Source organism: Primulina tabacum, chromosome 10 (assembly GCF_025594145.1).
Source record: "Primulina tabacum isolate GXHZ01 chromosome 10, ASM2559414v2, whole genome shotgun sequence".
In the NCBI taxonomy this organism is placed as follows: domain Eukaryota; kingdom Viridiplantae; phylum Streptophyta; class Magnoliopsida; order Lamiales; family Gesneriaceae; genus Primulina; species Primulina tabacum.
Genome location: NC_134559.1, coordinates 36,826,320 through 36,848,940, shown reverse-complemented (window position 1 = coordinate 36,848,940; position 22,621 = coordinate 36,826,320). Strand labels below are relative to the sequence as shown.

Sequence of the window (22,621 nt, the reverse complement as noted above, 5' to 3'; positions counted from 1 at the left end):
ACCGGAATCGAATTTCGGCCGTACTAAGCGGATTTTTTCGAGGAAACAGAAGCTTAACAGAAACGGAAAATCGCAAATTAGAGGGTCTTAGAGACGGAATTCGGCTAAAATCTCGCCAGCTCATTGCGGATTAATGTTCTCGTTCGTTTGCCCGTTTGCAATCAAATAAGCCTACAATTTTGACCAAATCCGGCAGTGCCCGAGCTACGTTGATTTCACATGTATTCTCTGGTCCTGATCGAGAGTTGGATGATTTGAGCCGAAAATCTTCTGTCAACAAGCAATCAAAAATAGAAAAACACGAAAAGGGGTGCAACACAAGGACTTCCCAGGGAGTCACCCATCCAAGTACTGCTCTCGCCCAAGCACGGCATAACTTCGGAGTTCTGATGGGATCCGGTGTATTATTGCTGGTATGATCGCACCCGACTTTGAGTGGGATGTTGATTCCTATATCCCTCTAGTACGTGTGGAGCGGGCGGCGATGGACAACACGCGTCACAGCTCTCGCCCAATCAGAACAATGAAGTTAAGCGTTCTGACGCGATTGAAGAGCTAGGATGGGTGACCTCACAGGAAAGTCCTCGTGTCGCGACCGTTTACGTAAATTATGGCTAAAACAGTCGAAATAATTGTTTTTAATGTGTTAACTGTCTCCGGAGTAATCTGCGTCATACCATTCCGCACAGAACCGACTCACAACAACAAAAATCGTTACATGTTTCCAGAAAATAGAAAAAAATAAGAATAAGAAAATAGCGAATGTAAAGCTATTATTATGCCTGGGATACGATACAAGGAAACCGAAACTGAATTTCGGACTTCCTAAGCGGATTTCTCGAGGAAACAGAAGCTTAACAGAAGCGGAAAATCGCAAATTAGAGGGTCTTAGAGAAGGAATTCGTCTAAAATCTCTCCCGCTCATTGCGGATTAATGAGTCTCGTTCGTTTGCCAGTTTACAATCAAATTAGGCTACAATTTTGATCAAATCCGGCAGTGCCCGAGGTACGTTGATTTCACGTCTTAACTGGTCCCGATCGAGATTCAGATGATTTGAGCCGAAAATTGTCTTTCTACAAGTAATAAAAAATATAAAAACACGAAAAGGGATGCAACACGGGGTTCACCCATCCTATTACTGCTCTCTCCCAAGCACGCTTAACTTCGGAGTTCTGATGGGTTCCGGTGCGTTAGTGCAGGTATGATCGCACCCGACATTGAGTTTGATGTTTATTCTTATATCCCTCGAGTACGTGTGGAGCGGGCGTGAATGGACAACACGCGGCACTGCTCTCGCCCAATCAGAACCATGAAGTTAAGCGTTCTGGCGCGATGGCAGAGCTAGGATGGGTGACCTCCCTGGGAAGTCCTCGTGTCGCGACCGTTTACGTAAATTATGGTTAAAACAGTCGAAATAATTGTTTTTAATTAGTTAACCATCTCCGGAGTAATCTGCGTCATACCCTTCCGCACAGCACCGGCTCACGACAACAAAAATCGCTAAATGTTCCCAGAAAATAGAAAAAAATAAGAAGAAGAAAATAGCTAATGTAAAGTTATTATTATGCCTGGGATACGATAAAATGGAACCGGAATCGAATTTCGGACAACCTAAGTGGATTTCTCGAGGAAACGGAAGCTTAACAGAAGCGAAAAATCGCAAATTAGAGGGTCTTAGAGAAGGAATTTGGCTAAAATCTCTCCACCTCATTGCGGATTAATGAGTTTTGTTCGTTTGCCCGTTTACAATCAAATTAGGCTACAATTTTGTCCAAATCCTGCAGTTCCTGAGCTACGTTGATTTCACGTCTTATCTGGTCCCGATCGAGATTCAGATGATTTGAGCCGAAAATCGTCTGTCAACAAGTAATCAAAAATATAAAAACACGAAAAGGGATGCAACACGACAACTTCCCAGGGGGTCACACATCCTAGTACTGCTCTCGCCCAAGCACGCTTAACTTCGGAGTTCTGATGGGATCCAGTGCATTAGTGCTGGTATGATCGCACCCGACATTGAGTGGGATGTTTATTCTTATATCCCTCGAGTACGTGTGGAGCGGGGGGCGATGGACAACACTTGGCACTGCTCTCACCCAATCAGAACCATGAAGTTAATCGTTATGGCGCGATGGCAGAGCTAGGATGGGTGACCTCCCTGGGAAGACCTCGTGTCGCGACCGTTTACGTAAATTATGGATAAAACAGTCGAAATAATTGTTTTTAATGAGTTAACCGTCTCCAGAGTAATCTGCGTCATACCCTTCCGCACAGAACCGGCTCACGATAACAAAAATCGCTAAATGTTCCCAGAAAATAGAAAAAAAAATAAGAAGAAAATAGCAAATGTTAGGCTAGTATTATGCTTGGGATACGATAAAATTGAACCGGAATCGAATTTCGGACTTCCTAAGCGGATTTCTCGAGGAAACGGAAGCTTAACAGAAGCGGAAAATCGCAAATTATAGGGTTTTAGAGAAGAAATTCGGCTAAAATCTCGCCAGCTCATTGCGGAGTAATGAGTCTCGTTCGTTTGCCCGTTTACACTCAAATTAGCCTACAATTTTGTCCAAATCCAGCAGTGCCCGAGCTACGTTGATTTTGACATGTCTTCTCTGGTCCTGATCGGGATTCAGATGATTTGAGCCGAAAGTCTTCTGTCAACAAGTAATCAAAAATAGAAAAACACGAAAAATGGTGCAACACGAGAACTTCCCAGGGAGTCACCCATCCTAGTACTGCTCTTGCCCAAGCAAGATTAACTTCGGAGTTTTGATGGGATACGGTGCATTAGTGCTGGTATGATCGAACCCAACATTGAGTAGGATGTTTATTCTTATATCCTTCGAGTACGTGTGGAGCAAGCGGCGATGGACAACACGCGGCACTGCACTCGTCCAATCCTAACCATGAAGTTAAGCGTTCTGGCGCGATTGCCGAGCTAGGATGGTTGACCTTCCTTGGAAGTCCTCGTGTCGCGACCGTTTATGTAAATATGGATAAAACAGTTGAAATAATTGTTTTTAATGAGTTAACCGTCTCCGGAGTAATCTGCGTCATACCCTTCCGCACAGAACCGGCTCATGACAACAAAAATCGCTAAATGTTTCCAGAAAATTGAAAAAAAAATAAGAATAAGAAAATAGCGAATGTAAAGCTATTATTATGACTGGGATACGATAAAATGAAACCGGAATCGAATTTCGTACTTACTAAGCGGATTTTTCGAGGAAACGGAAGCTTAACAGAAGCGGAAAATCGGAAATTAGAGGGTCTTAGAGAAGAAATTCGGCTAAAATCTTGCCAGCTCATTGCGTATTAATGAGTCTCGTTCGTTTGCCCGTTTACAATCAAATTAGGCTAAAATTTTGTCCAAATCCGACAGTGCCCGAATTACGTTGATTTCACATGTCTTATTTGGTCTCGATCGAGATTCATATGATTTGAGTCGAAAATCGTCTTTCAACAAGTTATTAAAAATATAAAAACACGAAAATGGGTGCAACACAAGGACTTCCCAGGGGGTCGGTCACTCATCCTAGTACTGCTCTAGCCCAAGCACGCTTAACTTCGAAGTTCTGATGGGATCCGGTGCATTAGTGCTGGTATGATTGCACCCGACATTTAGTGGGATGTTTATTCTTATTACCCTCGAGTACGTGTGAAGCGGGCGGCGATGGACAACACGCGGCACTGCTCTCGCCCAATCAGAACCATAAAGTTAAGCGTTCTGACGCGATGGCAAAGCTAGGATGGGTGACCTCCCAGGGAAGTCCTCGTGTTGCGACCGTTTACGTAAATTATGGCTAAAATAGTTGAAATAATTGTTTTTAATGAGTTAACCGTCTCCGGAGTAATATGCGTCATACCCTTCTGCACAGCACCGGCTCACGACAACAAAAATCGCTAAATGTTCAAAGAAATTAAAAAAAATAAGATGAAGAAAATAGCGAATGTAAAGCTATTATTATGCCTGGGATACGATAAAATGGAACCGGAATCGAATTTCGGACTTCCTAAGCGGATTTATCGAGGAAACGAAAGCTTAACAGAAGCGGAAAATCGCAAATTAGAGGGTCTTAGAGAAGGAATTCGGCTAAAACGTCGCCAGCTCATTGCGGAGTAATGCGTCTCATTCGTTTGCCCGTTTACAATCAAATTAGCCTAAAATTTGGTCAAAATCCGGCAGTGCCCGAGCTACGTTGATTTCACATGTCTTCTCTGGTCCTGATCGAGAGTCAGATGATTTGAGCCGAAAATCGTCTGTCAACAAGTAATCAAAAATAGAAAAACACGAAAAAGGGTGCAAACGAGGACTTCCCAGGGGGTCACCCATCCTATTACTGCTCTCGCCCAAGCACGCTTAGCTTCGGAGTTCTGATGGGATCCGGTGCATTAGTGTTGGTATGATCGCACCTGACATTGAATGGATGTTTATTCTTATATCCTAAGTGTACGTGTGGAGAAGGCGACGATGGACAACACGCGGCACTGCTCTCGCCCAATCAGAACCATGAAGTTACGCGTTCTAGCGCGATGGCAGAGCTAGGATGGGTAACCTCCCTGGGAAGTACTCGTGTCGCGACCGTTTACGTAAATTAGGGATAAAACTGCCGAAATATTTGTTTTTAATGAGTTAACCGTCTCCGGAGTAATATGCGTCATACCCTACCGCACAGCACCGGCTCACGACAACAAAAATCGCTAAATGTTCACAGAAAAGTGAAAAAAAATAAGAATAAGAAAATAGCGAATGTAAAGCTATTATTATGCCTTGATACAATAAAATGAAACTGGAATCGAATTTCGGACTTACTAAGCGGATTTTTCGAGGAAACGGAAGATTAACAGAAGCGGAAAATCGCAAATTAGATGGTCTCAGGGAAGGAATTCGGCTAAAATCTCGCCATCTCATTGCGGATTAATCAATCTCGTTCGTTTGCCCGTTTACAATCAAATTAGGCTACAATTTTGTCCAAATCCGGCAGTGCCCGAGCTACGTTGATTTTACATTTCTTATCTGGTCCCGATCGAGATTCAGATGATTTGAGCCGAAAATCGTCTGTCAACAAATAATCAAAAATAGAAAAACACGAAAAGGGGTCCAACACGAGGACTTCCCAGGGGGTCACCCATCCTAGTACTGCTGTCGCCCAAACACGCTTAACTTCGGAGTTCTGATGGGATCCGGTGCATTAGTGCTGGTATGATCACACCCGACATTAAGTGGGATGTTTATTCTTGTATCCCTCGATTACGTGTGGAGCGGGCGGCGATAGACAACACGCGGGACTGCTCTCGTCCAATCAGAACCATGAAGTTAAGCGTTCTGGCACGATGGTATAGCTAGGATGGGTGACCTCCCTGGGAAGTCCTCGTGGCGACCGTTTACGTAAATTATGGCTAAAACAGTTGAAATAATTGTTTTTAATGAGTTAACAGTCTCCGGAGTAATCTGCGTCATACCCTTTCGCACAGCACCTGTTGGAACTTTTCAAGTTCGCAATCTTGATTTTGATGTTAACAAAACTTGTTATTGTGTTTCTAACATATTTCCTCAAGTGTGAAATTGCAAACACAAGAAACAAGCTGAAACTGAATTTTGCACAAACTGAATTTCTGGCGAGCTTTGGTATTTTGATGATATCTCTCAACTGGATTATCAAAATGACAATCCGCAAACTGGACTGATTAGAAAACTCAATTCGAAACAAATCGTATTTCACGTCAGTTTGGCAAAATCGGATGTTATGATGGTCTAACTGATCGCTCAATTACCGAAATGATCACACGAAAACAGCAATCAGTTGAGTTTGAGCAGCTGCGGTATTTTGGTCATATCTCTCAGCTCGGTTATTGAAATGAAGCGATTCAGTATGCGTTGGAAAGATAAGACGATGATCTACAAATCATCTTCAGAAGTCAAAGTCTGAATCAAAGCTTAAGATGCTGATAAATGAGGATGAAGTTACTGGTTCAGCACAAACTGAAATCAGCTAGGCTGATTTCAGCACACCAGCTGAAACTGAACCAACTGCTGACCAGCTGACCAACCAACTGAACTGAACCAGCTGCTGACCAACTGAAACTGAACCAGACCAGCTGAAAACCAGTTGAACCAGACCAGCTGAACTGAACCAGCTGAAACTGTACCAGACCAGCTGAAGACCAGTTGAACCAGTCCAACTGAACCAGACCAACTGAACCAGTTGAACTGATTGACCAGTTGAGTTGACCAGTTGACCAGAGTTGACCAGTCGGGAAAATGTCCAGCAAGACGAATTTTACTGTTGCAATTCCAGAAACAGTACAGAAACTTTCCAACGGTCATATTCTTGTGTCTAACGTATATATCAGTGTTGGAGCCTATAAATACAACATATTGAAGATCAAACAACAGCTTTTGAAGGGGATTCAAAGCATGGGCAGTTAGCATGAAAAAATCAGCTTGTTGAGAGCACAAGCCCTTGTGTGAGGATACATTTGAGATGTACACTGTAAATGATAAATTCCTCACACACAATCACTCACACAAATACAAGAGAGTTGAACTTCAAAGATTAGTTGAGTGAGTCTTGCACAAAGACAATAAACTTGTGTATGTAGTCTTTGCATATGAGACATTAAAGAATATGCTGATTGTGAGGTGCTGCCTACAGTCTTGAGTGCTAGGAGTTCTAGTTGGGTGCTGCCCTTCCAGAATGGGTTTGTACAAGTAGTTGTATAAATCAAAGTCTTCTAGTGGATCCTTCCCAAGAGGAAAAAGGGATGACGTAGGAGTGTTTGAAATATCCGAATATCCATAAACAAATTCGTGTCTATTTGTTTATTGCATTTGCTTATCATTTTCACTGTTTTTAAAGATGCATTGTTGAAGCATTTTATGTGTTCTTCAAATATCAAAATATTGTATACCAAATGTTTGATAAAATACTTCAACTGAATATTTTTACTCATTCAACTTGCATATATTTTAAATGGTTTACAAAATATTTAATCGGTTTCTACGAAGGATTATTTCGAGTATCTTCCTCTTGGTTTTTAACCAAACTCGATTTAATTCATCGGTGTTCAATATTTCAAGAACCGAGCTATTGTAGCTCAATGATTATCCCCCCTAATCGATCCTATCAGCACCGGTTCACGACAACAAAAATCGCTAAATGTTCCCAGAAAATAGAAAAAAAATAAGAAGAAGAAAATAGCGAATGTAAAGCTATTATTATGCCTGGGATACGATAAAATGGAACCAGAATCGAATTTCGGACTCCCTAAGCGGATTTATCGAGGAAACGGAAGCTTAACAGGAGCGGAAAATCGCAAATTCGAGGGTCTTAGAGAAAGAATTCGGCTAAGACCGTTTACAATCAAATTAGGCTATAAGTTTGTCCAAATCCAGCAGTGCCCGAGTTACGTTGATTTCCCATGTCTTATTTGGACCCGATCGAGATTTAGATGATTTGAGCTGAAAATCGTCTTTCAACAAGTAATCAAAAATAGAAAAACACGAAAAGGGGTGCAACACGAGGACTTCCCAAGGGGTCACCCATCCTAGTACTGCTCTCACCCAAGTACGCTTAACTCTGTAGTTCTGATGGGATCCGGTGCATTAGTGCTCGTAAGATCGCACCCGACATTGAGTGGGATGTTTATTCTTATATCCCTCGAGTACGTGTGGAGCGGGCGGCGATGGACAACACGCGGCACTGCTCTCGCCCAATCAAAACCATGAAGTTAATCGTTATGGCGCGATGTCGGATCTAGGATGGGTGACCTCCCTGGGAATTCTTCGTTTACGTAAATTATGGATAAAACAGTCGAAATAATTGTTTTTAATGAGTTAACCATCTCTGGAGTAATCTGCGTCATACCCTTCTTTACAGAACCGGCTCACGACAACAAAAATCGCTAAATGTTCCCAAAAAATAGAAAAAAAATAAGAATAAAAAATAGCGAATGTAAAGCTATTATTATGCCTTAGATACGATAAAATGGAACCGGAATTGAATTTCGGACTTCCTAAGCGGATTTCTCGAGGCAATGGAAGCTTACCAGAAGCGGAAATTCGCAAATTAGAGGGTCTTAGAGAAGTAATTCGGATAAAATCTCGCCAGCTCATTGCGGATTAATGAGTCTCGTTCGTTTTCCCGTTTACAATCAAATTAGGCTACAATTTTGTCCAAATCCGGCAGTACCCGAGCTACCCTTCCACACAGCACTGGCTCACGACAACAAAAATCGCTAAATGTTCCCAGAAAATAGAAAAAAATAAGAAGAAAATAGCGAATGTAAAGCTATTATTATGCATGGGATACGATAAAATAGAACCGGAATCGAATTTCGGACTTCCTAAGCGGATTTCTCGAGGAAACGGAAGCTTAACAGAAGCGAAAAATGGCAAATTAGAGGGTCTTAGAGAAGGAATTCGGCTAAAATCTCGCCTGCTCATTGCGGAGAAATGAGTCTCGTTCGTTTGCCCGTTTACAATCAAATCAGCCTACAATTTTGTCCAAATCAGGCAGTGCCCGAGCTACGTTGATTTTACATGTCTTCTCCGGTCCTAATCGAGAGTCAAATGAGTTGAGCTGAAAATCGTCTGTCAACAAGTAATCAAAAATAGAAAAACACGAAAAGGGGTGCCACACGAGGACTTCCCAGGGTGCCACCCATCCAAGTACTGCTCTCGCCCAAGCACGCTTAAATTCGGAGTTCTTATGGGATCTGCTGTATTAGTGCTTGTATGATCGCAACCGACATTGAGTGGGATGTTTATTCTTATATCCCTCGACTACGTGTGGAGCGGGCGGCGATGGACAACACGCGGCACTGCTCTCGCCCAATTAGAACAATGAAATTAAGCGTTCTGGCGCGATGGCAGAGCTAGGATGGGTGACCTCCCTGGAAAGTCCTCGTGTCGCGACCGTTTACGTAAATTATGGCTAAAACAGTAGAAATAATTGTTTTTAATGAGTTAACCGTCTCCGGAGTAATCTGCGTCATACCCTTCGCACAGAACCGGCTCACGACAACAAAAATAGCTAAATGTTCCCAGAAAATAGAAAAAAATAAGAATAAGAAAATAGCGAATATAAAGCTATTATTATGCCTGGGATACGATAAAATGAAACCGGAATCGAATTTCAGACTTACTGAGCGGATTTCTCGAGGAAACGGAAGCTTAACAGAAGCGGAAAATCACAAATTATACGGTCTTAGAGAAAGAATTCGGCTAAAATTTCGCCAGCTCATTGCGGATTAATGAGTCTCGTTCGTTTGCCCGTTTACAATCAAATTAGGCTACAATTTTGTCCAAATCCGCCAGTGCCCGAGCTACGTTGATTTCACGTCTTATCTGGTCCTGATCGAGATTCAGATGATTTGAGCCGAAAATCGTCTGTCAACAAGTAATCAAAAATAGAAAATCACGAAAATGATTGCAACACGAGGACTTCCCAGGGGGTCACCCAACCTAGTACTGGTCTCGCCCAAGCACACTTAACTACGGAGTTCTGATGGGATCCGGTGCATTAGTGCAGGTATGATCGCACCCAACATTGAGTGGGATGTTTATTCTTATTTCCCTCGAGTACGTGTGGAGCGGGCGGCGATGGACAACACGCGGCACTGCTCTCACCCAATCAGAACCATGTTGTTAATCGTTATGGCGCGATGGCGGATCTAGGATGGGTGACCTCCCTGGGAAGTCCTCGTGTCGCGACCGTTTACGTAAATTATGGATAAAACAGTCGAAATAATTGTTTTTAATGAGTTAACCGTCTCCGGAATAATCTGCGTCATACCCTTCTGCACAGCACCGGCTCACGACAACAAAAATCGCTAAATGTTCCCAGAAAATAGAAAAAAATAAGAAGTAGAAAATAGCAAATGTAAAGCTATTATTATGTAAATCGCTAATTAGAGGGTCTTAGAGAAGAAATTCGGCTAAAATCTCGCCAGCTCATTGCGGAGTAATGAGTCTCGTTCGTTTGCCCGTTTACAATCAAATTAGCCTACAATTTTGTCCAAATCCGGCAGTGCCCGAGCTACGTTGATTTCACATGTCTTCTCTGGCCCTGATCGAGATTCAGATGATTTGAGCCGAAAATCGTCTGTCAACAAGTAATCAAAAATAGAAAAACACGAAAAGGGGTGCAAACGAGGACTTTCCAGGGGGTCACCAATTCAAGTACTGCTCTCGCCCAAGCACACTTATCTTCGGAGTTCTGATGGGATCCGGTGCATTAGTAATAATATGATCTCACCCGACATTGAATGGGATGTTTATTCTTATATCCCTCGAGTATGTGTGGAGCGGGCGGCGATGGACAACACGCGGCACATGTTTCGCCCAATCAGAACAATGAAGTTAAGCGTTCTAGCGCGATGGCAGAGCTAGGATGGGTGACCTCTTTTGAAAGTCCTCGTGTCGCGACCGTTTACGTAAATTATGGCTAAAACAGTCCAAATAATTGTTTTTAATGAGATAACCGTCTCCAGAGTAATCTGCGTCATACCCTTCCGCACCGCACCAGCTCACGACGACAAAAATCGCTAAATGTTCCCAGAAAATAGAAAAAAAATAAGATAAAGAAAATAGCGAATATAAAGCTATTATTATGCCTGGAATACGATAAAATGGAACCGGAATCAAATTTTGGACTTCCTAAGCTGAAGTTTAACAGAAGCGAAAAATCGTAAATTAGAGGGTCTTAGAGAAGGAATTCGGCTAAGACCGTTTACAATCAAATTAGCCTACAATTTTGTCGAAATCTGGCAGTGCCCGAGTTACGTTGATTTCACATGTCTTATTTGGTCCCGATCGAGATTTAGATGATTTGAGCCAAAAATCGTCTTTCAACAAGTAATCAAAAACAGAAAAACATGAAAAGGGGTGCAACACGAGGACTTCCCAGGGGGTCACCCATGCTAGTATTGCTCTCGCCCAAGCATGCTTAACTCCGAAGTTCTGATGGGATCTGGTGCATTAGTACTAGTATGATCGCACCCGACATTGAGTGGGATGTTTATTCTTATATCCCTCGAGTACGTGTGGAGCGGGCGGCGATGGACAACACGCGACATTGCCCTAGGATGGGTGACCTCCCTGGGAAGTCCTCGTGTCGCGACAGTTTACGTAAATTATGGATAAAACAGTCGAAATAATTGTTTTTAATGAGTTAACCGTCTCCGGAGTAATCTGCGTCATACCTTTCCACACAGATCGGCTCACGACAACAAAAATCGCTAAATGTTCCCAGAAAATAGAAAAAAAATAAGAAGAAGAAAATAGCGAATACAAAGCTATTATTATGCCTGGGATACTATAAAATGGAACCGGAATCGAATTTCGGACTTCCTAAGAGGATTTCTCGCGGAAACGGAAGCTTAACAGAAGCGGAAAATCGCAAATTAGAGGGCCTTAGAGAAGGAATTCGGCAAAAATTTCGCCAGATCATTGCGGAGTAATGAGTCTCGTTCGTTTGCCCGTTTACAATCAAATTAGGCTACAATTTTGTCCAAATCCGGCAGTGCCCGAGCTACGTTGATTTCACGTCTTATCTGTTCCCGAAAGAGATTCAGATTATTTGAGCCGAAAATCGTGTGTCAACAAGTAATCAAAAATAGAAAAACACGAAAAGGGGTGCAATACGAGAACTTCCAAGGGGGTCACCCATTCTAGTACTGCCCTCGCCCAAGCACGCTTAACTTCGGAGTTCTGATGGGATCCGGTGCATTAGTGCTGGCATGAACGCACCCGACATTAAGTGGGATGTTTATTCTTATATCCCTCGAGTACGTGTGGAGCGGGAGGCGTTGGATCGTCCAATCAAAACCATGAAGTTAAGCGTTCTAGCGCAATGACAGATCTAGGATGGGTGACCTCCCTGGGAAGTCCTCGTGTCGCGACCGTTTACGTAAATTATAGCTAAAACAGTCGAAATAATTGTTTTTAATGAGTTAACCGTCTCCGAAGTAATCTGTGTCATACCCTTCCGCACAGCACCAGCTCACGACAACAAAAATCACTAAATGTTCCCAGAAAATATAAAAAAATAAGAAGAAGAAAATAGCGAATGTAAAGCTATTATTATGCCTTGGATACGATAAAATGGAACCGAAATCGAATTTCGAACTTCCTAAGCGGATTTCTCGAGGAAACGGAAGCTTAATAGAAGCGGAAAATCGCAATTTAAAGGGTCTTAGAGAAGGAATTCGGCTAAAATCTCGCCAGCTCATTGCGGAGTAATGAGTTTCGTTCGTTTGCCCGTTTACAATTAAATTAGCCTACAATTTTGTCCAAATCCGGCAGTGCCTGAGCTACGTTGATTTCACATGTCTTCCCTGGTTCTGATCGAGAGTCAGATGATTTGAGCCGAAAATCGTCTGTCAACAAGTAATCAAAAATAGAAAAACACGAAAAGGGGTGCAAACGAGGACTTTCCAGGGGGTCACCCATACAAGTACTGCTCTCGCCCAAGCACACTTAACTTCGGAGTTCTGATGGGATCCGGTGTATTAGTGCTGGTATGATCGCACCCAACATTGAGTGGGATGCTTATTCTTATATCCCTCGAGTACGTGTGGAGCGGGCGGCGATGGACAACACGCGGCACTGCTCTCGCCCAATCAGAACCATCAAGTTAATCGTTATGGCGCGATGTCGGATCTAGGATGGGTGACCTCCCTGGGAATTCCTCGTGTCGCAACCGTTTACATAAATTATGGCTAAAACAGTCGAAATAATTGTTTTTAATGAGTTAACCGTCTCCGGAGTAATCTGCGTCATACCCTTCCGCACAGAACCGGCTCACGACAACAAAAATCGCTAAATGTTTCCAGAAAGTAGAAAAAAAAAAGAATAAGAAAATAGCAAATGTAAAGCTATAATTATGCCTGGGATACGATAAAATGAAATCGAAATCGAATTCCGGACTTCCTAAGCGGATTTCTCGAGGAAACGGAAGCTTAACAGAAGCGGAAAATCGCAAATTAGAGGGTCTTAGAGAAGGAATTCGGCTAAAATCTCTCCAGCTCATTGCGGATTAATGAGTCTCGTTCGTTTGCCTGTTTACAATCAAATTAGGATACAATTTTGTCCAAATCCGGCAGTGCCCGAGCTACGTTGATTTAACGTCTTATCTTATCCCGATCGAGATTCAGATGATTTGAGCCCAAAATCGTCTGTCAACAAGTAATCAAAAATATAAAAACACGAAAAGGGCTGCAACACGAGGACTTCCCAGGGGGTCACCGATCCTAGTACTGCTCTCGACGAAGCACGCTTAACTTAGGAGTTCTGATGGGATCCGGTGCATTAGTGCTGGCATGATCGCACCCAACATTGAGTTGGATGTTTATTTTTATATCCCTCGAGTACGTGTGGAGCGGGCGGCGATGGACAACACGCGGGACTGCTCTCGCCCAATCTGAAACATGAAGTTAAGCGTTCTAGCGCGATGGCAGAGCTAGGATGGGTGACCTCCCTATGAAGTCCTCGTTTCGCGATCGTTTACGTAAATTATGGCTAAAAAAGTCGAAATAATTGTTTTTAATGAGTTAACCGTCTCCGGAGTAATCTGCGTCATACCCTTCCGCACAGCACCGGCTCACGACAACAAAAATCGCTAAATGTTCCCAGAAAATAGAAAAAAATAAGAAGAAGAAAATAGCGAATGTAAAGCTATTATTATGCCTTGGATACGATAAAATGGAACCGGAATCAAATTTCGGACTTCCTAAGCAGTTTTCTCGAGGAAACGGAAGCTTAACAGAAGCGAAAATCGCAAATTAGAGGGTCTTAGAGAAGGAATTCGGCTAAGACCGTTTACAATCAAATTAGGCTACGATTTTGTCCAAATCCGACAATGCCCGAGTAACTTTGATTTCACATGTCTTATTTGGTCTCGATCGAGATTCAGATGATTTGAGCCGAAAATCATCTTTCAACAAGTAATCAAAAATAGAAAAACATGGAATGGGGTGCAACACGAGGACTTCCCAGGGGGTCACCCATCCTCGTACTGCTCTCGCCCAAGCACGCTTAGCTTCGGAGTTCTGAAGGGATCCGATGCATTAGTGCTGGTATGATCGCACCGCACATAGAGTGGGATTTTTATTCTTATATGCCTCGCGTACGTGTGAAGCGGGCGACGATGGACAACACGCGGCACTGCTCTCGCCCAATCAGAACCATGAAGTTAAGCGTTCTGGCGCGATGGCAGAGCTAGGATGGGTGACCTCCCTAGGAAGTCCTCGTGTCGCGAATTTTTACGTAAATTATGGCTAAAACAGTCGAAATAATTGTTTTTAATGAGTTAACCGCCCCCGGAGTAATCAGCGTCATACCCTTCCGCACAGCACCGGCTCACGACAACAAAAATCGCTAAATGTTCCCAGAAAATAGAAAAAAATAAGAAGAAGAAAATAGCGAATGTAAAGCTATTATTATGCCTGTGATACGATAAAATGAAACTGGAATCGAATTTCGGACTTCCTAACTGGATTTCTCGAGGAAACGGAAGCTTAACTGAAGCGGAAAATCGCAAATTAGAGAATCTTAGAGAAGGAATTCGGTTAAAATCTCGCCAGCTCATTGCGGAGGAATGAGTCTCGTTCGTTTGTCTGTTTACAATCAAATTAGCCTACAATTTTTTCCAAATGCGGCAGTGCCCGAGCTACGTTGATTTCTCATGTCTTCTCTGGTCCTGATCGAGAGTTAGATGACTTGAGCCGTAAATCGTCTGTCAACAAGTACTGCTCTCGTCCAAGCACGCTTAACTTCGGAGTTCTGATGGGATCCGGTGTATTAGTGCTGGTATGATCGCACCCGACATTGAGTGGGATGTATATTCTTATATCCCTCGAGTACGTGTGGAGCGGGCGGCGATGGACAACACGCGGCACTGCTCTCGCCCAATCAGAACAATGAAGTTATGCGTTCTGGCGCGATGGCAGTGCTAGGATGGGTGACCTCCCTAGAAAAACCTCGTGTCGCGACCGTTTACGTAAATTATGGCTAAAACAGTCGAAATAATTGTTTTAGATGAGTTAACCGTCTCCGGAGTAATCTGCGTCATACCCTTCCGCACAGAACCGACTCACGACAACAAAAATCGCTAAATGTTTTCAGAAAATAGAAAAAAAAATAAGAATAAGAAAATAGTGAATGTAAAGCTATTATTATGCCTGGAATACAATAAAATGAAACCGAAATCGAATTTCGGACTTCCTAAGCGGATTTCTCGAGGAAACGGAAGCTTAACAGAAGCGGAAAATCGCAAATTAGAGGGTCTTAGAGAAGGAAATCGGCTAAAATCTCTCCAGCTCATTGCGGATTAATGAGTCTCGTTCGTTTGCCCGTTTACAATAAAATTAGGCTAAAATTTTTTCCAAATCCGGTAGTGCACGAGTTACGTTGATTTCACGTCTTATCTGGTCCAGATCGAGATTCAGATGATTTGAGCCGAAAATCGTCTATCAACAAGTAATCAAAAATATAAAAACACGAAAAAGAATGCAACACGAGGACTTCCCAGGAAGTCACCCATCCTAGTACTACTCTCAACGGCACGCTTAACTTCGGAGTTCTGATGGGATCCGGTGCATTAGTTCTGGTATGTTCGCACCCGACATTGAAAAACCTCGTGTCGCGACCGTTTACGTAAATTATGGCTAAAACAGTCGAAATAATTGTTTTTAATGAGTTAACCGTCTCCGGAGTAATATGCGTCATACCCTTCCACACAGCACCGGCTCACGACAACAAAAATCGCTAAATGTTCCCAGAAAATAGAAAAAAATGAGAAGAAGAAAATAGCGAATGTAAAGCAATTATTATGCCTGGGATACGATAAAATAGAACCGGAATCGAATTTCGGACTTCCTAAGCAGATTTCTCGAGGAAACTGAAGCTTAACAGAAGCGGAAAATCGCAAATTAGAGGGTCTTAAAGAAGGAATTCGGCTAAGACCGTTTACAATCAAATTAGGCTACGATTTTGTCCAAATCCGACAGTACCCGAATTACGTTGATTTCACATGTCCAAATCCGACAATGCCCGAATTACGATAAAATGAAAACGGAATCGAATTTCGGATTAATGAGTCTCGTTCGTTTGCCCGTTTACAATCAAATTATGCAACAATTTTGTCCAAATCCGGCAAGTGCCCGAGCTACGTTGATTTCACGTCTTATCTGGTCCCGATCGAGATTCAGATGATTTGAGCCGAAAATCGTCTATCAACAAGTAATCAAAAATAGAAAAACACGAAAAAGGGTGCAACACAAGGACTTCCCAGGGGGTCAACCATCCTAGTACTGATCTCGCCCAAGCACGCTTAACTTCGGAGTTTGATGGGATCCGAAGTATTATTGCTGGTATGATCGCACCCGACATTGAGTGGGATGTTTATTCTTATATCCCTCGAGTACGTGTGGAGCGGGCGGCGATGGACAACACGCCGCACTGCTCTCGCCCAATCAAAACAATGAAGTTAAGCGTTCTGGCGCGAAGGCAGAGCTAGGATGGGTGACCTCCCTGGGAAGTCCTCGTGTCGCGACCGTTTACGTAAATTATGGCTAAAACAGTCGAAATAATTGTTTTTAATGAGTTAACCGTCTCCGTAGTAATCTGCGTCATACCCTTCTGCACAGAACCGGCTCACGACAACAAAAATCGCTAAATGTTCCCGGAAAATAGAAAAAAATAAGAAAAAAAAATAGCGAATGTAAAGCTATTATTATTATTAGGAATCAAATTTCGGACTTCATAAGCTGATTTCTCGAGGAAACGGAAGCTTAAAAAAAGCGGAACATCGCAAATTAGAGGGTCTTAGAGAAGTAATTCGGCTTAAATCTCGCCTGCTCATTGCGGAGTAATGAGTCTCGTTCGTTTGCCCGTTTACAATCAAATTAGCCTACAATTTTGTCCAAATCCGGCAGTGCTCGAGCTACGTTGATTTCACATGTCTTCTCTGGTCCTGATCAGAGAATCAGATGATTTGAGCCGAAAATCGTCTGTCAACAAGTAATCAAAATAGAAAAACACGAGAAGGGGTGCAACACGAGGACTTCCCAGGGGGTCACCCATCCTAGTACTGCTCTCGCCCAAACACGCTTAACTTCGGAGTATTGATGGGATCCTGTGCATTAGTGCTCGTAAGATCGCACCCAACATTGAGTGGGATGTTTATTCTTATATCCCACGAGTACGTGTGGAGCTGGCGGCGATGGACAACACGCGGCACTGCTCTCGCCCAATCAGAACCATGAAGTTAATCGTTATTGCGCGATTGCGGATCTAGGATGGGTGACCTCCCTGGGAAGTCCCCGTGTCGCGATCGTTTACGTAAATTATGGATAAAACAGTCGAAATAATTGTTTTTAATGAGTTAACCGTCTCCGGAGTAATCTGCGTCATACCCTTTCGCACAGAACCGGCTCACGACAACAAATATCGATAAATGTTCCCAGAAAATAGGAAAAAAGTAAGATGAAGAAAATAGCGAATGTAAAGTTTTTATTATGCCTGGGATACGATAAAGTGGAACCGAAATCGAATTTCGAACTTACTAAGAGGATTTCTCGAGGAAACAGAAGCTTAACAGAAGCGGAAAATATCAAATTAGAGGGTCTTAGAGAAGAAATTCGGCTAAAATCTCGCCAGCTCATTGCGGAGTAATGAGCCTCGTTCGTTTGCCCGTTTACAATCAAATTAGGCTACAATTTTGTCGAAATCCGCAGTGCCCGAGCTACGTTGATTTCACATGTCTTATATGGTCACGATTGAGATTCAGATGATTTGAGCCGAAAATAGTCTGTCAACAAGTAATCAAAAATAGAAAAACACGAAAAGAGGTGCAACACGAGGACTTCCCAGGGGGTCACCCATCCTAGTATTGCTCTCGCCCAAGCACGCTTAACTTCGGAATTCTGATGGGATCCGGTGAATTAGTGCTGGTATGATCGCACCGGACATTGAGTGGATGTTTATTCTTATATCCCAAGAGTACGTGTGGAGAAGGCGACGATGGACAACACGCGGCACTGCTCTCGCCCAATCAGAACCATGAAGTTAAGCGTTCTGGCGCAATGGCAGAGCTAGGATGGGTGACCTCCATGGGAAGTCCTCGTGTCGCGATCGTTTACGTAAATTATGGATAAAACAGTCGAAATAATTGTTTTTAATGAGTTAACCGTCTCCGGAGTAATCTGCGTCATACCCTTCTTTACAGAACCGGCTCACGACAACAAAAATCGCTAAATGTTCCCAGAAAGTAGAAAAAAAATAAGAAGAAGAAAATAGCGAATGTAAAGCTATTATTATGCCTGTGATACGATAAAATGAAACCGGAATCGAATTTCGGACTTCCTAAGCTGATTTTTCGAGGAAACGGAAGCTTAATAGAAGTGGAAAATTGCAAATTAGAGGGTTTTAGAGAAGGAATTCGGCTAAATTCTCGCTAGCTTATTGCGGAGTAATGAGTCTCGTTCGTTTTTCCCGTATACAGTCAAATTAGCCTACAATTTTGTCCAAATCCGACAGTGCCCGAGCTACGTTGCTTACACATGTCTTCTCTGGTCCTGATCGAGATACAAAGGATTTGAGCCGAAAATCGTCTGTCAACAAGTAATCAAAAATAGAAAAACACGAAAAGGGGTGCAACACGAGGACTTCCCTGGGGGTCACCCATCCTAGTACTTCTCTTGCCCAAGCACGCTTAACTTCGGAGTTTTGATGGAAGCCGATGCATTAGTGCTGGTATGATCGCACCCGACATTGAGTGGGATGTTTATTTTTATATCCCTCGAGTACGTGTGGAGAAGGCGGCATTAGACAACACGCGGCACTTCTCTCGCCCAATAAGAACAATGAAGTTAAGCGTTCTGGCGCGATGGCAGAGCTAGGATGGGTGACCTCCCTGGGAAGTCCTCCTGTCGCGATCGTTTAAGGAAATTGTGGCTGAAACAGTCGAAATAATTGTTTTTAATGAGTTAATCGTCTACGGAGTATTCTGCGTCATACCCTTCCGCACAGAACTAGCTCACGACAACAAAAATCGCTAAATGTTCCCAAAAAATAGAAAAAAAATAAGAAGAAGAAAATAGCGAATGTAAAGCTATTATTATGCCTGGGACACGATAAAATGGAACCGGAATCGAATTTCGGACTTCCTAAGCGGATTTCTCAAGGAAACGGAAGTTTAACAGAAGCGGAAAATCGCAAATTAGAGGGCCTTAGAGAAGGAATTCGGCTAAAATCTCGCTAGCTCATTGCGGAGTAATGAGCCTCGTTCGTTTGCCCGTTTACAATTAAATTAGCCTACAATTTTTTCCAAATCCGGCAATGCCCGAGCTACGTTGATTACACAAGTCTTCTCTGGTCCTGATCGAGATTCAGATGATTTGAGCCGAAAATCTTCTGTCAACAAGTAATCAAAAATAGAAAAACACGAAAAGGGGTGCAACACAAGGACTTCCCAGGGGGTCACCAATCCTAGTACTGCTCTCGCCCAAGCACGCTTAACTTCGGAGTTCTGATGGGATCCGATGCATTAGTGCTGGTATGATCGCACCCGACATTGAGTGGGATGTTTATTCTTATATCCCTCGAGTACGTGTGAAGCGGGCGGCGATGGACAACACGCGGCACTGCTCTCGCCCAATCAGAACCATGAAGTTAATCGTTATTGCGCGATGGCAGAGCTAGGATGGGTTACCTCCCTGGGAAGTCCTCGTGTCGCGACCGTTTACGTAATTTATGGATAAAACAGTCGAAATAATTGTTTTTTATGAGTTAACCGTCTCCGGAGTAATCTACGTCATACCCTTCCGCACAGAACCGGCTCACGACAACAAAAATTGCTAAATTTTCCCATAAAATAGAAAAAAAATAAGAATAAGAAAATAGCGAATGCAAAGCTATTATTATGCCTGGGATAAGATAAAATGAAACCGGAATCGAATTTCGGACTTCCTAAGAGGATTTCTCGAGGAAACGGAAGCTTAACAGAAGCGGAAAATCGCAAATTAGAGGGTCTTAGAGAAGGAATTCGGCTATGACCGTTTACAATCAAATTAGGCTACAATTTTGTACAAATCCGACAGTGTTCGAGTTACGTTGATTTCACATGTCTTATTTGGTCTCGATCGAGATTCAGATGAAACAGTCGAAATAATTGTTTTTAATGAGTTAACCGTCTCCGGAGTAATCTGAGTCATATCCTTCCGCACAGAACCGGCTCACGACAACAAAAATGCCTAAATGTTCCTAGAAAATATAAAAAATAAGAAGAAGAAAATAGCGAATGTAAAGCTATTATTATGCCTGGGATACGATAAAATGGAACCGGAATCGAATTTCGGACTTCCTAAGCGGATTTCTCGAGGAAACGGAAGCTTAACAGAAGCGAAAAATCGCAAATTAGAGTGTCTTAGAGAAGGAATTCGGCTAAAATCTCACCAGCTCATTGCAGAGTAATGAGTCTTGTTCGTTTGCTCGTTTACACTCAAATTAGCCTACAATTTTGTCCAAATCCGGCAGTGCCCGAGCTACGTTGATTTTACATGTCTTATCTGTTCCTGATCGAGAGTCAGATGATTTGAACCAAAAATCTTCTATCAACAAGTAATCAAAAATAGAAAAACACAAAAAGAGGTGCAACACGAGGACTTCCCAGGGGGTCACCAATCCTAGTACTGCTCTCGTCCAAGCACGCTTAACTTCGGACTTCTGATGGGATCCGGTGTATTATTGCTGGTATGATCGCACCCGACATTGAGTGGGATGTTTATTCTTTTATCCCTCAAGTACGTGTGGAGCGGGCGGCGATGGACAACACGTGGCACTGTTCTCGCCCAATCAGAACCATGAAGTTAAGATTTCTGGCGCGATGGCAGAGCTAGGATGGGTGACCGCCCTGGGAAGTCCTCGTGTCGCGACCGTTTACGTAAATTATGGCTAAAACAGTCGAAATTTTTTTTATTTTTAATGTGTTAACCGTCTACGGAGTAATCTGCGTCATATCCTTCCGCATAGAACCGGCTTACGACAACAAAAATCATAATTGTTTCCAAAAAATAGAAAAAAAATAAGAATAAGAAAATAGCGAATGTAAAGCTATTATTATGCTTGAGATACGATAAAATGAAATCGAAATTGAATTTCGGACTTCCTAAGCGGATTTCTCGAGGAAACGGAAGCTTAACAAAAGCGGAAAATCGCAAATTAGAGGGTCTTAGAGTAGAAATTCGGCTAAAATCTCGCCACCTCATTGCGGATTAATGAGTCTCGTTCGTTTGCCCGTTTTCAATCAAATTAGGAAACAATTTTGTCCAAATCCGGCAAGTACCCGAGATACGTTGATTTCACGTCTTATCTGGTCCTGATCGAGAGTCAGATGATTTAAGCCGAAAATTGTCTGTCAACAAGTAATCAAAAATAGAAAAACACGAGAAGGGGTGCAACAGGACATCACAGGAGGTCACCCATCCTAGTACTGCTCTTGCCCAAGCACGCTTAACTTCGGAGTTCTGATGGGAGCCGTTGTATTAGTGCTGGTATTATCGCAACAGACATTGAGTGAGATATTTATTCTTATATCCCTCGAGTACGTTTGGAGCGGGCGGCGATGGACAACACGCGGCACTGCTCTCGCCCAATCAGAACCATGAAGTTAAGCGTTCTGGCGCGATGGCAGAGCTAGGATGGGTGACCTCCCCTGGAAGTCCTCGTGTCGCGACCATTTACGTAAATTATGGTTAAAACAGTCGAAATAATTGTTTTTGATGAGTTAACCGTCTCCGGAGTAATCTGCGTCATACACTTCCGCACATAACCGGCTCACGACAACAAAAATCGCTAAATGTTCCCAGAAAATAGAAAAAAAAATAAGAAGAATAAAATAGCGAATGTAAAGCTGTTATTATGCCTGGGATACGATAAAATGGAACCGAAATCGAATTTCGAATTCCTAAGTGGATTTCTCGAGGAAACGAAAGCATAACAGAAGCGTTAAATCGCAAATTAGAAGGTTTTAGAGAAGTAATTCGGCTAAAATCTCGTCAGCTCATTGCGTAGTAATGAGTCTCCTCCGTTTGCCCGTTTACAATCAAATTAGACTACAATTTTGTCCAAATCCGGCAGTGCCCGAGCTACTTTCATTTCACAAGTCTTATCTGGTTCCGATCGAGATTCATATGATTTGCGTAGTAATGAGTCTCGTCCGTTTGCCCGTTTACAATAAAATTAGCCTACAATTTGTCCAAATCCGGCAGTGCCCGAGCTACGTTGATTTCACATGTCTTATCTTATCTTAATCGAGATTCAGATGATTTGAACCGAAAAGCGTTTGTCAACATGTAATCAAAAATTGAAAAACACGGAAAGGGGTGCAACACGAGGACTTCCCAGGGGGTTACCCATCCTAGTACTGCTCTCGCCTAAGCACGCTTAACTTCGGAGTTCTGATGGGATCCGGTGTATTAGGGCTGGTATGATTGCACCCAACATTGAGTGGGATGTTTATTCTTATATCCCCCGAGTACGTGTGGAGCGGACGGCGATAAACAAAACGCGGCATTGCTCTCGCCCAATCAGAACCATGAAGTTAAGCGTTTTGG

The 22,621-nt window shown here is 42.9% G+C and overlaps 17 non-coding genes and 8 pseudogenes across 17 annotated transcripts; all 25 read right to left on the bottom strand.

Moving 5' to 3' along the window:
• Positions 1–307: 307 nt before the first annotated feature.
• LOC142508095 (5S ribosomal RNA) lies at positions 308–427 on the bottom strand. Its single transcript, XR_012806326.1, has one exon. It is a non-coding gene; the product is annotated as a 5S ribosomal RNA (ribosomal RNA).
• Positions 428–1,095: 668 nt separating this feature from the next.
• LOC142512433 (5S ribosomal RNA) lies at positions 1,096–1,214 on the bottom strand (annotated as a pseudogene).
• A 680-nt stretch (positions 1,215–1,894) lies between these two features.
• LOC142515795 (5S ribosomal RNA) lies at positions 1,895–2,013 on the bottom strand. Its single transcript, XR_012811621.1, has one exon. It is a non-coding gene; the product is annotated as a 5S ribosomal RNA (ribosomal RNA).
• A 682-nt stretch (positions 2,014–2,695) lies between these two features.
• Positions 2,696–2,814, bottom strand: LOC142512139 (5S ribosomal RNA; annotated as a pseudogene).
• Positions 2,815–3,497: 683 nt separating this feature from the next.
• Positions 3,498–3,620, bottom strand: LOC142508968 (5S ribosomal RNA). The gene has a single exon (XR_012807163.1). It is a non-coding gene; the product is annotated as a 5S ribosomal RNA (ribosomal RNA).
• A 681-nt stretch (positions 3,621–4,301) lies between these two features.
• On the bottom strand, positions 4,302–4,419 carry LOC142508633 (5S ribosomal RNA). Its single transcript, XR_012806840.1, has one exon. It is a non-coding gene; the product is annotated as a 5S ribosomal RNA (ribosomal RNA).
• Positions 4,420–5,100: 681 nt separating this feature from the next.
• Positions 5,101–5,219, bottom strand: LOC142506464 (5S ribosomal RNA). Its single transcript, XR_012804756.1, has one exon. It is a non-coding gene; the product is annotated as a 5S ribosomal RNA (ribosomal RNA).
• Positions 5,220–7,514: 2,295 nt separating this feature from the next.
• LOC142510798 (5S ribosomal RNA) lies at positions 7,515–7,633 on the bottom strand (annotated as a pseudogene).
• A 1,001-nt stretch (positions 7,634–8,634) lies between these two features.
• Positions 8,635–8,753, bottom strand: LOC142512323 (5S ribosomal RNA; annotated as a pseudogene).
• A 679-nt stretch (positions 8,754–9,432) lies between these two features.
• On the bottom strand, positions 9,433–9,551 carry LOC142515259 (5S ribosomal RNA). Its single transcript, XR_012811114.1, has one exon. It is a non-coding gene; the product is annotated as a 5S ribosomal RNA (ribosomal RNA).
• A 596-nt stretch (positions 9,552–10,147) lies between these two features.
• On the bottom strand, positions 10,148–10,265 carry LOC142512690 (5S ribosomal RNA; annotated as a pseudogene).
• A 624-nt stretch (positions 10,266–10,889) lies between these two features.
• LOC142509362 (5S ribosomal RNA) lies at positions 10,890–11,008 on the bottom strand. Its single transcript, XR_012807539.1, has one exon. It is a non-coding gene; the product is annotated as a 5S ribosomal RNA (ribosomal RNA).
• Positions 11,009–11,639: 631 nt separating this feature from the next.
• Positions 11,640–11,758, bottom strand: LOC142514245 (5S ribosomal RNA). Its single transcript, XR_012810148.1, has one exon. It is a non-coding gene; the product is annotated as a 5S ribosomal RNA (ribosomal RNA).
• A 664-nt stretch (positions 11,759–12,422) lies between these two features.
• Positions 12,423–12,540, bottom strand: LOC142506339 (5S ribosomal RNA). The gene has a single exon (XR_012804633.1). It is a non-coding gene; the product is annotated as a 5S ribosomal RNA (ribosomal RNA).
• Positions 12,541–13,220: 680 nt separating this feature from the next.
• LOC142510584 (5S ribosomal RNA) lies at positions 13,221–13,339 on the bottom strand (annotated as a pseudogene).
• A 639-nt stretch (positions 13,340–13,978) lies between these two features.
• LOC142516301 (5S ribosomal RNA) lies at positions 13,979–14,097 on the bottom strand. The gene has a single exon (XR_012812103.1). It is a non-coding gene; the product is annotated as a 5S ribosomal RNA (ribosomal RNA).
• Positions 14,098–15,512: 1,415 nt separating this feature from the next.
• LOC142511822 (5S ribosomal RNA) lies at positions 15,513–15,629 on the bottom strand (annotated as a pseudogene).
• Positions 15,630–16,274: 645 nt separating this feature from the next.
• On the bottom strand, positions 16,275–16,392 carry LOC142510014 (5S ribosomal RNA). The gene has a single exon (XR_012808155.1). It is a non-coding gene; the product is annotated as a 5S ribosomal RNA (ribosomal RNA).
• Positions 16,393–17,053: 661 nt separating this feature from the next.
• On the bottom strand, positions 17,054–17,172 carry LOC142509251 (5S ribosomal RNA). The gene has a single exon (XR_012807435.1). It is a non-coding gene; the product is annotated as a 5S ribosomal RNA (ribosomal RNA).
• A 682-nt stretch (positions 17,173–17,854) lies between these two features.
• LOC142515766 (5S ribosomal RNA) lies at positions 17,855–17,973 on the bottom strand. The gene has a single exon (XR_012811593.1). It is a non-coding gene; the product is annotated as a 5S ribosomal RNA (ribosomal RNA).
• Positions 17,974–18,656: 683 nt separating this feature from the next.
• On the bottom strand, positions 18,657–18,775 carry LOC142517537 (5S ribosomal RNA). The gene has a single exon (XR_012813279.1). It is a non-coding gene; the product is annotated as a 5S ribosomal RNA (ribosomal RNA).
• Positions 18,776–19,458: 683 nt separating this feature from the next.
• LOC142514687 (5S ribosomal RNA) lies at positions 19,459–19,577 on the bottom strand. The gene has a single exon (XR_012810570.1). It is a non-coding gene; the product is annotated as a 5S ribosomal RNA (ribosomal RNA).
• Positions 19,578–20,654: 1,077 nt separating this feature from the next.
• LOC142507667 (5S ribosomal RNA) lies at positions 20,655–20,773 on the bottom strand. The gene has a single exon (XR_012805918.1). It is a non-coding gene; the product is annotated as a 5S ribosomal RNA (ribosomal RNA).
• A 684-nt stretch (positions 20,774–21,457) lies between these two features.
• LOC142512331 (5S ribosomal RNA) lies at positions 21,458–21,573 on the bottom strand (annotated as a pseudogene).
• Positions 21,574–22,387: 814 nt separating this feature from the next.
• On the bottom strand, positions 22,388–22,506 carry LOC142514758 (5S ribosomal RNA). Its single transcript, XR_012810636.1, has one exon. It is a non-coding gene; the product is annotated as a 5S ribosomal RNA (ribosomal RNA).
• Positions 22,507–22,621: the final 115 nt, after the last annotated feature.